Source organism: Phoca vitulina, unplaced genomic scaffold, assembly GCF_004348235.1.
Source record: "Phoca vitulina isolate PV1807 unplaced genomic scaffold, GSC_HSeal_1.0 scaffold9, whole genome shotgun sequence".
NCBI lineage: Eukaryota > Metazoa > Chordata > Mammalia > Carnivora > Phocidae > Phoca > Phoca vitulina.
In genome coordinates, this window is record NW_022589712.1 from 32786312 (window position 1) to 32802051 (window position 15740).

Consider the following 15740-nt stretch of genomic DNA (forward strand, 5'->3'; position numbering starts at 1 on the left):
TAATGCAACCTCCTATATACAGTACCTCCAGGGGCTCAGCTCCTCAGGTAATAAGTTGTGGGTAACTCAAGAAAGCCAAGAACTGCAACCACCTATGCTGACTGAAGCAAAGGGAACATGGAAAGTGCCAAAGAGAAGGAAAGCCAAAAATCGATGGGTAGCTGCTTCTGATAACATTGACTGTGGAATATCAGCAATAACTTTGTGATTATTTACAGAAATTAGGACGAGAACCTCAACTACATTTGACTTTCTATTCTATCATGTGTACATACTTATCTTAACTGATAACTCTTCTTTCTCCTCTCTCTTTCACCTACTTTCTAGGATGAATTCTTTTTTTAAGTCACATGTTGCAAATGTGGGAAACATACATCATCTGGAGATCCTGGATTAAGAGCTGGGAAGCAGTAACTACTTAATTTAGACATTTCCCTTTGGGAAGTAGTGAGGATGTTCTCAGTTCTATTACATTTGTGTTAGGCAGGAAAAAATCTGTGGACCCAAACGGGGAAACTGTAATGAACACTTGTGATTTTTTCACTGTTCAATCTTTAATACTCCTTCCTGTTTGCACCCTACTCTCCATTTTGGGAAGACTCCCATCATATGTAGTCTAGCTGGAGACTACCTTCCCTTTTGGAAGCTAAAGGAATCAGGTCCTTGCCTGTCCCTGCATCTTACTACTGCATGGGACTGGTTTGACCAGGTAGGCACTCCTTCTGGAACTTTCAACCTTGAGAAAATGCTCCAAGAATCTGGAGATGGAATCAGATCATTCGTCTGAGTAGCAGTGGTGGTGGCCTGAGGCTGGGAGGATGGGGCTCCACAACCTGGACTGGGATTCCTGATGCCTCACAGGGGCCCTGTGCTCCTTGTTTTCCAGACCCAATTCTCCAGCCTTGCTGGAGCCCTCACTCTTCCCATTAAATTGTCTTTTTGCTTAAGATAGCCAGATTTAGGTTCTGCTGCTTTACCCAGAAATGCCGTTCTATAAATCCAAATGATAATTTTAGTTCTTCAGCCTACAAAAAATATTGTAGTTGAAAGTAGCTCTCTGTCAAAGTTGAAAACTTTATTTTCTGCAAAGAGGTCTTCAAGTTATCTGAATTCAGATGAATACTAATTTATATTCTTGGGATTTGTTCATGTTACCAAATTTCACTTTTTCTGTGTAAAATCTCACTCATCAGAGAATCAGAAGTGCAGAATACCACACTTCTATGTTATCACACTGTTGACAAAATTCTTTCCCAGAGGTATTTGAAAAAGAAGCAGCCAAGTATTATTTACCTTGAGTTCTAGCACCAAGGTGTATGACTGGATCAAAACAGGGTGATCTACAATCTCAAGCCTGATACTTCAATTCAGACTACTAGGCTCATGAAATGGGGAATTTCATAGTATACTTCTTATCCCAAACATACCCCTGATAACTACTGCTTTGAATTTTTAAAGAACCCATAGATATGCTTATGAATTAAATAAATGTTCTTCTACCCAAATACATGTATTAATTAGACCAGAAAGGTTGATTCCGAATTTTTATTTTTGTGGTTCCTTTCAGATATCTTTGTATCCATGAAATGTTTCTCCTCTTTCCTCCCGATTAAGGAGAAATGAAAATGAAAAAGACTTTCATTTCTTAGCTTTATCCTGAGGCATCTTTGAGAAGGAAGCAATAGGGAGCTATGCAATATTCACAAGGATGACTCTACTTTTTGCTGAATGACTTACTTTCTGTGCTCAGTCAGAAGCCTACAGACAAATAGTGCCTATTTTATGTGTGTTTATTTGTTGTTTCTTTTCTCCCTCGTTCCTACTTCCTCCTTCTTCTCTTTAAACTTCTTACATTTCCCGGCTTGCACAGGTGAGGCCTCATGTCACTCAGTACAACACAGTGAAGCAGCTCTGGGGCGCCTGGTGGCTCAGCTGGTGAAGCGTCTGCCTTCAGCTCAGGTCATGATCCCAGAGTCCTGGGATGGAACCCCATGTCAGGCTCCTTCCTCAGTGGGGAGCCTGCTTCTCCCTCTCTGTCTGCCTACTGCTCTGCCTATTTGTGCTCTCTCTCTCTCTGTCAAATAAATAAATAAAATTAAATTAAAAAATGAAGCCCTCTGGAGAACGAGTGCTGTGACAGTCCTCTGTCTAGTGAGAACATCAAGCCAAGGTCAGAGCTTGTGTGGGGCAATGTGCCAACATAAACAGCATCTGGCATGACCTTACTATCCCCACTGTGACCTCTTGGGACAGTCATGATCCCAAGATTTATCTATCTCAAAGGGAATTCTTAGGTGGGTAGGTGTGGGCAAGGCTGAGCCCAGAGTATTGCACACAAATATGCGGAGCAAGGGTTATATAGAGAGCAGGCACCAATGTGGGGATACCAGCCCACAGAATAAGGCCTGAAGAGTCGTCTCCCAGATAAGTACTGGTCAAGACCCTGAGACAAAGGAGAAAGAGAAAGGTGGCTGCAGAGACCACAAGAAGTGAGAACGGAGCCTCCTTATCAGACTGGACAGGTAGGGCAGACATGGGACACCAGCTGAGCCACAAGGGCCCATGATCCCATTTGATCCAATATTGGAGCAGGGAGGGCATTGTCAGTATTCCTGTGGTTAAACCCCCCACACACAAATTGAGAAGTTGGAGAGATAGAGTTCAGATACAATGGTCAGGCTTATTGTCCAGAATGGCACGCCGTCACTTCTTATCTCAAAATCTCTAATGTCCACCGGTTACCTATAGAATGAAGTCTCAATTACTTAGGTTGGTTTTGGGGCCTCATTTACCCATATCTCCCTGACATCACCCCTCTCTACTACCCTGCAAATCACTGACATCCTGGCCACCCTGTTTGCGTTGTTCCCATAGCCTGGCAAGTCTTTCTATTTCTTCTCCATCTTGAGAAAATCTTACCTGTTAGAAAAGAGCCAGCTCCAATATTGTCTCATCCATGATGCTTCGCTGGGAGTCTCCCAGTCAGAATCAATGGCTTCCCCACTGGGCTGACGCATTCCAGCTAGGGGAGGCCTGGCTTCCCAGCCTTGACCACCCTCCTCTTGTCCTTACTCGTATGACTTGCCTTCTAGAGAACTGTGTCCTATTCTCTAGGACAGATCCTGACCAGGATTAGGGGAGATTTAAAGAATTCTAACTGGTCCCTTCAGCTTTGAATATCTAAGACTGATACTGACTCTGGACCCCAATTCTGTTAATTGGCTTTATGCTTGCGTCCTAACACTTATTCTCAAATTTATGGCCCAGGTTTGGTGATTGTTCTCTGTGCCTCAGAACTTGTTCTTTACCTGACTAGACTCTGCTAGATGAGAGTGTCTATAACGTGGGCACTCTCAACAGTCTCATCATAGAGCAAGCTGCTGCCCCCTCCCCATTTTGATGTCTTGCCCCTGACCCCAAGCCTAACGGGGTCACTCTTGTGAGTGGTGACAGAGATGCTAGTGCCCTCATGGCTCTGCCTCTTCACGTGCATCTGTGATTATTCGCTGTGCTGGCTTCCCCTATTTTTGCTCTGTCCAAAGGGAAGGCCACAGTGTTACTGGGTATTGGACCCCCCTGTGGTGAGATGGCCTATCTGGATTTCTTCCTATCATTGATGGCTGTGCTTTCCAGCCTCCACGTTCTGCTTGCCCAGCTGGAATTCCCCTTCCACCTGAAGCTGAATCCATCCTTTCAGTGTGACTCTATCCTAGTAGACATGTCTACTTTCAAGTTCCAGCTGCTTCCTGTCTGCCCAGTTCAGCCGCGGTTGCTCATGTCCTGAAGGATGGAAAAACTCTGTTTTGTTCTAGCTTGTGTTGTGGTGATCTGTGAATGTGTTTTAATTTGTTCTTTGATAGTCAGATGCCACTCAGCTTTATATGCTGCACCGTGCACCACGTGGAGCTAGGACTCTGGAGGCATTCTGTGTGTGACATTAGGTGATTTGGGAGTCCCGTGGCAGCATCTTCCTCAACATGAGCTCTGGCTTCTGTCTCTATGTCATCCGAGTGGAGCCCTGGCATGCTGTGATCCTTCAGGGAAGCAGGACATATTTATGGGACTCTGCAGTCTCTCTTGTCTGTAACTCCTCAGCCATATTTATCTTCGCCAAGGATATAGTTTGATTATGCCAGCCCCTTGGCATGTGGAAATGACTTCCCATAACACAGAGAACAAAGCTCTAAATTCTAGGGGTGACCTGCATCTCCCTTCAGAGGATGCCCCAATTTGCTTATGCAAGTTATTTCTGACGACTCCTCTATTAGTCCCTCGTAACAGAGATGAACTGAGTAACTGGATCGTCCACTCACGCACTTCATAGTTTTCCACTTTTGTGCCTCTGTGCGTATTGTTTTAGCTCCACACTCTTCACCAAGAAGATTCTACTTGTCCTTCAAGGTCCATTGCAAATGCTCTGAAGATTTTCCTTATCTCTGCAACTAGAGATGATCTCATCTCCATTAAACTTGATAATTTTCTCATTGGATTTTTTTTTTTTTTTGCATTCTGTCTTGAATTTTAGTCATTTGTGTATTTTATGTATTATGTTTGTATTATTTACGTGTTATTTTAGATGAAGAGTTCCTTGAAGGTAAGGGAGGTCATCAACTCTGTACTTAACTCTTATCCTTGGCACCTATGATGGACATTCAATAATTATTTACTATTTTTATTATTATAAAGCCACAAAATATGACCAGTTTCTCAGGGTAGTTTCTCTGTGGAGAGTATTGCTCTCTAGTCCAAACCTGCATACTGAATTTTAAAATAGTGATATTTTAAATTTATTCTGCATTATAAGGCTTGGGATGAGGAAAAAATTATAATAAAATTTGAAAGATTGTGGTATTTTTGTCTAAATCTTTCCATCAAATACATCACCTTGATTTATTCTGAACCTTCTCTGAGTCTGTGAGAGAGAATGACTTAGAAAATATTTGAATACTCAGAGAAAAATCTTCTTTTTCTATTGGAAATATTTGCATCCTATTATAACTTTATAATGTTTTTCAGTGAGTTTTAAAAGTAACTTTTAAAGTAATTTTCACATGATGCTTCTTAGTTTTAGTGGAAATATTATTAAATTGGAGTAGTAACTAATCCATGATAAAGAATTCTTTGGGGAACATCGGGCTCCCTGCTCGGCAGGAAGCCCGCTTCTCCCTCTCCCACTCCCCCTGCTTGTGTTCCTGCTCTCGCTCTCTCTCTGTCAAATAAATAAATAAAATCTTTTAAAAAAATAAAAGTAAAAAAAAGAATTCTTTGGGGATAATAGTGTGCATCCTTAACTATCACATTGTAATTTGAATAAACATACCACTTTTCATATGGTGCAACAATCTCCCAATAGTGTAATTGCATTAACACTTTTTTTCACCTTTTGTACTATTTTCATATTTTCAACCTCTCGATATGAAATAAATCACAATATATTATTGTCACTTTTGCTTTAAACCGTGAATTGACATTTAAAGAATGTAAGAAAAGAAATAAAAAAAAGTCTATTCTTTTTTAAAGATATTTACCATTGCCAGTGCTCTTCCTTCCTAATGATAGATCCAAATTGTATCTAGTACTATTTTCCTTCAGCTGGAGGAATTGTCATTGTCATTTCCTGTAGCAGAGGTTCTATCAGCTTTTTATTTGAAGGTAGGTTATTTCACCTGCACTTCAGAAGATGTTTTTACCAGATATGGAATGCTTGATTGAGAGGGTTTTTTTTTTTTTCCTTTTAGCATTTTAAAGATGTGGTTCCATTGTCTTCTGGATTCTACTTTTTCTAATGAGAAGTAAACCCTAATTATTATTGTTACCTTTATGGGATGAATCTTTTTAAACTGTGGTTGCTTTTAAAATTTTCTTTTCATCTTTCGTTTTTAGAAGCTTCCTTATGATGTTGCCAGGTGTGATTTTATTTGTTGTATCCTGCTTGGGTTTCACTGAGTATCCTGGATTGGTGGGTTGCTGATTTAAATCAAATTTAGAAATGTTTTCAAAAAGATTTTATTTATTTATTTGACAGAGAGAGAGATAGCGAGAGCAGGAACATGAGCAGGAACACAAGCAGGGGGAGTGGGAGAGGGAGAAGCAGGGCTTCCCACTGAGCAGACAGCCTGATGTGGGGCTTGATCCCAGGACCCCAGGATCATGACCTGAGCTGAAGGCAGATGCTTAACCGACTGAGCCACCTAGGTGCCCCAAATTTAGAAAATTTTTTGTCCTTATTTCTTCAAATATAATTTTCTGCCTGACTCTTTGTCTCCTGTCCTTCTGGGACTCCTATTGCATGTGTATTAGACTGCTTGATATTATTTGACAGGCAATGCAGGTTCTGTTTATTTTTAAAAAGTCTTTTCTCAGTTTGGATGACTTCTATTGACCAATCTTCAAATTCACTAATCCTTTTTCCTGTTATGGCCAAACATCTTTTAATGCCATCCAATGAATGTTTTATTCCAAATATTGCATTTTTTAGTTCCAATATTTCCATTTAGTTCTTTTCTTTCTCAGGTTTCCTACAAATTCCGTATATCTCCTAAAATTCCCTATCTCCTCACCTCTCCTACTAATCTTTTCCTACAGATGCTTTAAACATTTTAGTTATTTCAAAATCTCTTTCTGCTAATTCCAACATCTACACCATCTATTAGCCTGTTTCTATTGGCTAATTTTTCTCTTGATTATGAGCTACATTTAGTGATTTTTAATTGCATAGTTGGTATTGTGGTAGTGCATTATAGACAACCTGAATTCTGTTATCTTTCTCTGAAGAGTGTGTGATTTTGTTCTAACCCTAACCCTAATCCTAACCCTAATCCTAACCCTAAAGATCCCCTTGAGCTGGGAAATCTTGGTTTTAGCCTTTCTTAGAGTAGGTTTATTTTAGTTTTGTCATTAGTCCCAAGGAAAATCTCTTAGTCTGAGGATAAAGACTTTTTTCTTCAGGGTCTATTTAATAGCTTAATTGAAATATAATTTCCATACCGTAAAACTCATCTATTGTTAAGTGCATAATTCAATGATTTTTCATAGTAAATTATGTTACCACGTACAGTTCAGTGGCATTAAGTACATTCACATTTTTGGGCAATTATTTCCACCATCCATCTCCAGAACTCCTTTATATTTTGCAAAACTGAAATTCTATACCTGCCAAACCATAATTCCCCATTCCTCTCTCCTCCCAGGCCCAGAAAACCATCATTTTACTTTTTGTCTCTGTGTATTTGCTGCTCTAGGTACCTCATATAAATGGAATCATACAATATTTGTCCTTTTGTGACTCGTTTATTTCACTTAGCATAATATCCTCAAGGTTCATCTATGTTGTAGCACATGTCAGAATTTCCTTCCTTTTAAAGGTGAATAATTCCTATACATATATACATATATATATGACATTTTGTTTATCCATATATTTATGAATAATTCATACATATATGACATTTTATTTATCCACAATCCAGTTTTAGAACATTTCCATCACTTCAAAAAGCTGCCTTGTGCCTGTTTACAGTTAATCCCCACCCCTACCCTCAGCCCTAGGCAACCACTGATCTGCTTTCTGTCTCTATAAATTTATTTTCTCTAACCATGCAATAAATAAATCGTACGGTATATAGTTCTTTGCATCTGGCTTCTTTCATTTAGCATATTTTCGAGGTTGAGAGTAAGTCCTAATGCATGTCCCTTGTGGAGTTTTAATGGAAGCCTGGGACATTTACCCAATGCTTCTAATTGGGTGGGTCAAGAAGTCTAAACTCTGTGTTCCCTATGGTGAGTGGCCACTGAAACCAATGCACAGGTGTTTCAGCTTTTCCAGCTATCACTCTCCTTCTGAGTTTCTTAGACTCTTATCCTGCACAAATACAGTTCAGAGGTTAACCAAGATTTTGAGGGAAGTTAATACACAGCTTTGGGGGCTTCTATTACTCTGATTCCCTCCTTTTTGAGATTAGTTCTCTCAATGTCCAGCTACTGTGGTAGTCCACAAATACTCAGGCTTCTAAGATCAGGGCTTTCTATTAGGGACCATTCTCCATGCCCTGGATTGGAGTGTGCCCCCCACCCCATCCAGGGAAAAACTGAATAATGAGAGTCTTACCCATTATCATTGCTTCTTTTAAGTGCTGAATAACTTCTCGATTCTGCCTCCTTTTGGACTTTCTCCAGTGACTTTGAACAGGCAATCTTTACATTTTGTCTAGAATATATAATTGTAGTTGGTAGGACAGTTAGTCTGAAATAAGATATTTCACCATTACCAGAGCCACTTTATGACAGATTTCATTAGTGTGAAAAATAAGAACTAAGAGGTTCAGAACCAATAATTAAGATATCATCACTTCAGGATTTGTGATAATTCAGGCAGAATTTTAGCCATAATTTCTTGAAGGAAATGAATATTATAAATATGATCACAAGAATAGTTCCTAAACTACCTACAGGGATAGAATCCTATATCCTTCTGGACATGGCACCTCTGAGTCATGGAGTTTAGCAAAACATCGAGACAGGACTGGGTGACCTTAAGTTCTACGAGGGATGTAATGGATCACTTCCTGATGGAACTCATTTATGAAGAAACTAGTGGATCAGTGGATGTTCTTTGAATGTGGGAAGAAGAGGAGTTTAATTGAGTTTAATTGAGCCTCAAAACTTAGCTGTTTTAGGTTTCCACTGCCTCTTCTTTGGTCTAATAGGACGGCCAGTTTCTCACATGTGTCATCTAGTTCATGCTTAGCTGCTTAAGCGGCAGCTGCAAGCAGAGTTTCTGATTATCTCCTGCTGAACATGACCTGTTGGCCGTGGACATTTGTCACTTAGGCAGAACTTATGCCCCTGATGAGAAGGCACAGCTAAATGCTGCTCTGATTATCCAGTTGAAGATCTTTTATTGTAACCTAAACAGCCATCTAATTTAGTTGTGACAGAAGAGGACCAAAAAATAGAATATTTTTGAAGGATCAAAATAATCCCAATATACAGACCCATGAATTTACTCACAAAATAAGGTCTTACTGGAAATAGATACACTGATATTTTCACAGAGGTTACTTCCTGGTATTTGGTCTATGGGTGGTTTTTATTCTCTTATTTGTACTTTTCTGGACTTTCTGTTTTCTCAAAAATAATAAAAATTACATTTGGACTCAGATTTTTACAGAATGAGGGATATGGTAGCCTGGCTGTCAGTGTCCTACTTTGAGCCAAGGCCCCCAGCCCTGCTTCAGAAAGCCATAAACCATCCCTCATGCCTAAGACCTTCCAAAAATTCAAACAGACCCAGAATTGTAATTTTCCTCTGAAACCTGTCCAGCTACTCAGTTTCTTATAAATATCAAGAACCAAATATATATATCAAGAACCAGATATATAAATTTCCACTTAAATCCAACAGGTGGTAGACATCTAATAAACATCTGATGGATAAATGCATGAAAGAATAAATGAATGAATGAATAACCTATTCGGTCAGAAGTTTTTCAATTACAAATTTCTGAAAGCCGACTATAAATGGGGCATTAGTAATTACTATACCTGGAAGGATAAGGGTCAAGCTGTACTCAGGTATATTTTTCCTTAGCTTAGCCCCCCATGACCTGGCTTCAGATTCCCTCTGGCTCCTCCACAGGTGTGCCGCCCAAATGTGACATTAGACGGCTCTGGGGTTACATTTTTCGAGCATTTAATTCAAAGTAAAAGAAGAACTTTGCTTCGCCTCCAATCTGGGAATTCCAGGTAAGTGTCTAACGGGACCACCGTGAGTCCTCGCCCACCCTTATAGCCAGCATGGGTGGGCACTGTGACGGACAGCCACAAAACGAGGAAGAATCCCTCGGAGGAAGGGAGTGGGAGGCACAAATACCAGGAGAAGTAAGGAGGGAGACAGACTGAGCAGACAAAGCCAGCACAACCTCTAGAGAGAAGCATTATTAATAATGGAAATGGCCACAGTGATAGTAACTGTGATTTATCATAGGCAGGTATCGCCTAAGCCCTTCACACCGTTTATCTCGAAGCCATTCCATAACCCTGCAGGTGCTAAGGATCAGAGCCATTAAGTGACCCAACCAGAAGCTAAGTAAATGATGGACAACCAAGAGGCAAACACTTAATGGACTATCATGGAAAGGGTACAAATGCATTGAGGTATTTTAAACTTAGACCTGCCCGCTGAGAGCATGCTTGACTGTTTTTGTTTTTTCAAAAAAGGGAAGAAAGTCATCCCTGAATAAAATTTAGGACTATGTTGCTGACATACATTTTAATTCATAAATTTATGCCTTCATTGTGACTCTGGCAACGAAACAGTCTAGCTTTTCATATGACTTAATTCTTTTTAAGTTAAGGTGATTCATTAATCATATAACTGAACAACTTGGTTTTTATAGTTTTAAAAAATGTAAGTAACCTAATTTTTTTTTCAAGCAAATCCAGAAATTAAGAAAAATCACTAAAGCAGGCATGTGCCCTCCTTTGGGGTTTGGGAACTGTTGACAATATATGACTTTCATTTAAAAAATATATGTCTGTACAAAGCCACTCACAGAAAGGTAGTGTACACAGTGGTTCAGAGCGTGGGGTCTGGGGCCAGACCTGGGTTGGATTCCAGACCCTTGATGCTGTCTTATCAGCTGTGTGAGCTTGGAGAGATTACCAAACTGTTCAGTGTCTTGGTCTCCTCCTATATGGAATGGAGATAGGAATGGGTCCTCTGTTATAGGGCTGTTGTGTGGATTACAGTGCTTCAGTCCATCAGAGGTGTTGGAGCAATGCCTGACTAAATAGATGGTAGCTCTTAATTTTATTAGTGCCCTGTTGCATTTGCATAGGGGCTTTTTGCGGGCTCTTTAGACTTGTTTTGCTTCTGGGTTTTTTGTTTGTTTGTTTGAGAGAGAGAGAGTGGGGGAAGGGCAGAGGGCGAGGGAGAGAGAGAATGTTAAGTTGGCTCCACACCCAGTGCGGAGCCCCGAACAGGCTTGACCCCACCACCCTGAGATCATGTCCTGAGCCAAAATCAAGAGTCAGGTGCTCAACCAACTAAGCCACCCAGGCGCCTCTGGTTTTTATCACAGATCCACATCAGACAGGAAATAGAGTTGCCCCCTCATTACAGAGGCTGTGTTTATTCCTCGATTCACAGCAGTGTCGGGGAAATCATCTCATGGGTCTGGGCTGCTGAAGGATTGAGTGTCCATACGAATATCAACTACCTGACTCTTTTGTAATCCACAGAGTTGAACTCTGCAGTCGAGACTGATGATCAGCGAGAAGGTGAAAAGGTGCCTTGCGGCAAGTGAGGGAAAAGAGGAGCCTGAGTCTTCCGGCCAGAGCTCATACTGAATCCAAGAAATGAGGTGGCGACTGGGGAAGGAGGTCTCTTCCATCAAGAACCCGAAACACCAAAGTAAAATAATGTAAAAGGCACCCTTAAACTGACAACAAGTTTCAAAGCTGGAGGGTTGAATTTAAACGGCTTATTTTAAGTTAAGCATCTGAAAATATTGAAGTCTAAATCATGAAAACTTACTAGTTAATTGCATCTGTGTTTGCTTGTCAGTTACTTATTGAGAAGATAAAGGCCGGTTCTTTCTTCAGCTTTGTCTTCCTGCGTTAGCTGAAAGTCCGCTGAGATCAGAGACTCAAGAGGAAATGGATAGAAATAATGAAGCAAGACATATTTCTTCCTGTACTCTGGCAGCTTTTCCAGGCTGCCAATTTTGAGTAATATAAAGCATACGCAGGCAGGCAGTTAACTATATTAAGACATACCTAGCACCAGAGGGAGTGGTGGGGAAGTTGAAACTCCCGCCAGAGAGCTAGTCTCTTGTTCCACCATGTGTTTAGGTATCAAGCTTATCCTCCCCCTGGTCTTAGTTTTAATGGGTTTTGATTTCCTTGTGCTCCCATACCTTGAGGTGGAAATATGATCATCCTGAACATACTACTTACTTTTACCTGCAAACTTGAGCTTTATTGGCTTAAAAAAAAAATCATGAACAAAAAAGCCAGGAAAAGATAAATTTGCATTTTAAAGAAGAAAAAAAAAATTGAACACATCTTTTGCTTTGAAATTTTTTCCCCTTGAGATGAATATCCATGCTTCATAAATATTCACTCAAGTCTGTTTTGACAATCGGCCTATATGAAGAAGATTCTAAAACACAACCTGGAAGTTTTAAATGTCTTCTTCTTCTTCTTTTTTTAAAGATTTATTTATTTCTTAGAGAGAGAGAGAGAGCATGAGCAGGAGGGGCAGAGGGAGCGAGAATCTCAAGCAGACTCCATGCTGAGCACGGAGCCCAATGTGGGGCTCAATCTCTTGACCCTGAGCTGAAACCAAGAGTCAGTGGCCTGGCTGACTGCACCACCCAGGCGCCCCATGGAAGTTTTAAATATCTTCTATGAATGAAAAGGCTTCACTGTTCTCAGAGCATCCACAAATACACCTTTGAATTTTTTCACTTTTCTTTTTCTTTAACCTGGTCTGAGCCTTACCTCTTTCCCACTCCCAAGAAATAGAGTTCATCCAACATTCCAAGTGTTCATGGCATTGAACTGGGGGCTTGGATGGAGGTAAATGAAGGAAGGGAAATCTCTTCTGCTTGTGGAGTTCACATTCTAAGATTGAAAAATCTTAGTTTCTAAAAGAAACCACTACTCAAGATATTAGTTAAAAGAATTTTGGAAGATTCTTGGGAGGGGTCAGTATAACTTAGGGTTCTATGAAAATATTCCAACAATAAAATTTTAGATTTAAAAAGCTATAAATATCAGGATGGACCATGTTCACATCTTTTTTTAAGCTTATCATTGATTTTTTTTTCCCCTGTCTCATTTCTTCCAAACATGAAAAATCATGACTTAGGCTTCTGATGGGTTAAAAATATATTCTGACTAACATTTAGCCCTGAATTCCACCACGTGCTCTTATATGAATAATGCCACCTCATCCCAAACTGAAGCATGGGAAATTTGTAATTCGCTCAAAGGATTGTAAATGAGCCTGTTGTCAAGCTGCCAAAGTAAATTAACAAGATTTAAATTTTTCCGTAATATCAATCAGAAATTCTAATGACTAGTAATTAAAGCAGTCCTTGCTCTCTTGTGACTCATGCAGTGTGACAAAACAGTCCTAATGTGTCACCTCTCTGCTTCTGCCTGTTTGATTATGTTGAGTTGGGCACCAGGTGGCTTATCCTGTAGGGTGTCTTACAGTCTATTAAATTCTAAATGTGAAATAGAAATAAAACTCAATAAATATTTTATGGTATGGGTGAGTATATATTCCTCGAAGCCATCCTGTACCCTTGAGTTTTATGCCAACAGCCTTTTCTATAATAAAATAGTTTGTTATCATTATAGAAAAAAATTTTTAAATGCGCAAGAGGGAAAAACTATCCACCATCCATTGCCCAGAGATAATCACTTTTAATAATATTTTTGTGTATTTGGGCCCAGAGATTTTGCTATACATTCAGAAATAATTGTGATCATATGACCTATACATCATACAAATTGACTTTAAATCATCTTTTTTGGATTATAAAAGTGGTACGGTAACATTACTGAACATTTGGAAAATAAAGAAAAGAAGATAAAAGTAACTAGAATCCCACCCAGCGATAACCACTATCAATATTTTACTTCTAATTATAATCTTTTTCCTTTGCATATTCATATATATTTAAAGGTACACAATAGTGATTTTTTGGCATAATGAGCAAAAGAATATTTCAAATGATTTTTTTTTCCAAGATTTTATTTACTTATTTGAGAGAGAGAATGAGCTAGAGCATGAGAGGGGGGAGGGTCAGAGGGAGAAGCAGACTCCCTGCTGAGCAGGGAGCCCGATGCGGGACTCGATCCCAGGACTGCAGGATCATGACCTGAGCCGAAGGCAGTCGCTTAACCAACTGAGCCACCCAGGCGCCCTATTTCAAATGATTTTGATGGATGATGTGATGCAGAGTGGCAAGTGACAGTGTGTTTACTTATCTTTCATAGAAAAACTTAATAATTCAGGTCATTAAAAATGAATTTTAAAGAAATAAAGAATAAGGTTTTGGGTTACTTGACTAAGAAACTAGGACCTACTTTTTTTTCCAGGAAACTTGATTGTGTATGTTGAAGGCAGAGGAGACAAGAAAATTCTGGTCTGGGGGCTTCTCCCTGTCCAGTGCCATAACTACATGAAAGAATTTAGCCTCCGTTAGCAAGAGCTGGAACCTGACTTCCATAGGTAGTCTTTTAAATGGTCATCAAACACAGCAAATGAAGGATTCCAGCTGAACTCGGGGGTGAAGGATGCAGCTCAAGAAGCACATTTTCTGGAATTATGGAAAACACACAAACAAACCCAGAAGCAGAAGAGAAATATTTGAGAAAGGTCTAACTCTATAAAGACTTGTTGCCAGGCTATCGAATGCTTCTGACAACACATATTCAATTGCATTTCTAAGTTTGGAACTCAAACTATGTAAGTTAAGTCTCAAGAGCTCTTTTATATAGTTGGACTATTATGGAGTTTTCTATTAAGTATTTTTTTCCAAGAGAGGTACACGTGTAGACTTTTGGGGGCATTTTCGTACCTGAGAATGTCTTTGTGGATGTTCCTGAGTCATAATCCTGTCCTTGTAAATTCCATAGACATTTCTCCAACGTGTTTTGCCAATTGGGGTTGCCGGGGAGACATCATAAATCAGCTTTTTTGGGGTGTATTTGTAAACAATTGGTAATTCCTACTTGATCTCTTGTTAATTTTTTTCCTCCTTATTTTTCAGTCTTCGCCCATTAAACTGTCATTTGGATTCTGATATTGAAAATAAAGAACTGGCTTGCCTTTCAATCCCAAAGCATTCATTAGGGATTTGTATACAACAAGACTATATATGCAATAAGATACCATGTTATCCATATATGCACATAAACGCATGGGTTCTCATGTCCAGATAGGATAGCCTCACCAACCCTCAACCGAACAGCTTCAATATGCTGTTTCAAAGACAGGCATAGTGGGGTGCCTGGGTGGCTCAGTCGTTAAGCGTCTGCCTTCGGCTCGGGTCATGATCCCAGGGTCCTGGGATCAAGCCCTGCATCAGGCTCCCTGCTCTGTGGGAAGCCTGCTTCTCCCTCTCCCACTGCCCCCTGCTTGTGTTACCTCTCTCTCTGTGTCTCTGTCAAATAAATAAAATCTTTAAAAAAAAAAAAAAAAGACAGGCATCGCTTATGTCGGTGGCCTCTGGCTGGGGTGGGTATTCTGGGCCCTGGTGAGACTGAAGTTAAAGTTTAAGGATTAGTCTTTGTGACTGAATGTTTCATCTATTGGTTGGTAGAATTCATGCCAAGATTGAGAGGAGTATTTTGCAATGAAGTCCCGACTCATCAGAGAAGGAGAAACACCTGGCTTGGAATCTGTTACTGTCCAAGATGAATTCTTGAACATGACAAGTAAAGCAGCAGCTGAGTGTGTGGGGTGAACGGTTGAGGACTACAAACAACTTGGTCTAATTACATGGCGGTAATTGAATTTTCTACTCGGGATATAACACCATCACTTAATTGATTTAGCTTGTATCTCAGTAAACTCCCTTCATCTTCATATTGAAGTTATTTTATCAATTTCAAAAGAAATTCTTTAATTGTGCTGTACTGCTTTTAATATAGCTATTTTCTTCTCAGGAACACAAATACAATCCTTAAGAGATATCTTATTTTTGGGATGCCTGGGTGGC

General features: G+C 39.8%; 1 long non-coding RNA gene across 1 annotated transcript; it reads left to right on the top strand.

The window, feature by feature from the left end:
- Positions 1-9645: 9645 nt before the first annotated feature.
- On the top strand, positions 9646-15512 carry LOC116634783. The gene is made up of 3 exons (XR_004300030.1): positions 9646-9744; positions 11242-11413; positions 15342-15512. It is a non-coding gene; the product is annotated as an uncharacterized LOC116634783 (long non-coding RNA).
- Positions 15513-15740: the final 228 nt, after the last annotated feature.